General features: G+C 34.5%; 1 pseudogene; it reads right to left on the bottom strand.

Moving 5' to 3' along the window:
- Positions 1–422: 422 nt before the first annotated feature.
- On the bottom strand, positions 423–827 carry LOC137823498 (auxin-responsive protein SAUR50-like; annotated as a pseudogene).
- Positions 828–1,322: the final 495 nt, after the last annotated feature.

Here is a 1,322-nt window from a genome sequence, read left to right as displayed (position 1 = left end):
AGAAAAGATGATATATAATTGATCAACAAAATTAATTAATTCATAGAAAATAATTTTCGATTCTTTTTAAAAACTAAAAAAATTCAATTGACCCTTTCAACCAGTGTTTTTATCTAATATCTATGAACTGTTAAATTGAAATATATATATACACACCAATCTCAGTCATTATATTACATGCATAAAACATCTAAATTTTCCAATTTATACTATCATGTAATTAGTAAACATCATAATAATAATATGAGAATACTAATAATTTCTGCTATGTGTTCCTTTGTGTGATGACTACTAATAGAAGTACCTTGGGTAATACATTTGTATTAGTGGCTAATAAAATCCTTAATGTAGAAGCTCTAGTAGCAGCATAGGATCAATATATCAGTACATAGCTTTTGATGGTTTTGTTGCAGGAGTTTTCCCTAGAATCTCCCTCTTTCTTGCCATTGCTAAACCAATAGCTTCTCAAGTTCACTAGGCCTGCAAGGAATGGTTAGTGCACCATGTTGATCAAACCCATACTCTTCTGCTGCTTCTTCCAATAGCCTCAAGAATGTTGGATTCTTTAAACAGCTCAATGGAACCACCAATCTCTTTGCCTCCTCCCCAATATCCTTTGCCTTTGCAATCACAACAAAATGTCCTTCTTTCACATCTTCTGCCACACACCTTCTGTCATCTCCTAATTCTTCATAATCTCCTCCATACAAACTTGATTTATGTCTCCTCAATAAGACACTCTTTTGAAGCTTTTCCAACACACCCTTCAACTTCAAAATACCACCCACAACCCTTATTTTCCTGCTGCTGCTTCTTACTCCCCCCATCACGAAGTTTATGTACTACTACTGGCTAGATTATTGCTTCTTTTTAAGCAGTTTGGTCTAGATATAGGTAACTCAACATATATTTATATGTGTATTGGTTGATGAAGAACTTGAGAAAAGAAAAGACTAATTGGATGGTAGATACATCACCATGTTGAACAACACACAGACCAAACACGAAAAAGAGATATGGTACAAGTTAGTGGTTGAAAATTGTACATGCATGAGAATAGTAGTGCATGCATGTGCAGGTCCTGCTTTGTCGAGCTTTAATTTACCAAGAAACGTCTTTTATTGTGCATGTCGTGTCATGTCATGTATCTGCCTGCAGTTCCTAATTATTGATTAACGAATTCTTGATTAACCTTTAAAGCACTTTCTTTTTTTCATGAATGCCATTCCTTATGGAACAGGTTGGAGCAGGAATTAATATCCATGTGGGGGCAGGTAGCTATTCGCTAGATCTTTTATAGCTACATTTTCTTGGTTTTAATA

Source organism: Phaseolus vulgaris, chromosome 11, assembly GCF_000499845.2.
Source record: "Phaseolus vulgaris cultivar G19833 chromosome 11, P. vulgaris v2.0, whole genome shotgun sequence".
Classification (NCBI taxonomy): Eukaryota; Viridiplantae; Streptophyta; class Magnoliopsida; order Fabales; family Fabaceae; genus Phaseolus; species Phaseolus vulgaris.
Note: the sequence above shows the minus strand (reverse complement) of the source record. Positions and strands in the feature narration are given on the sequence as shown.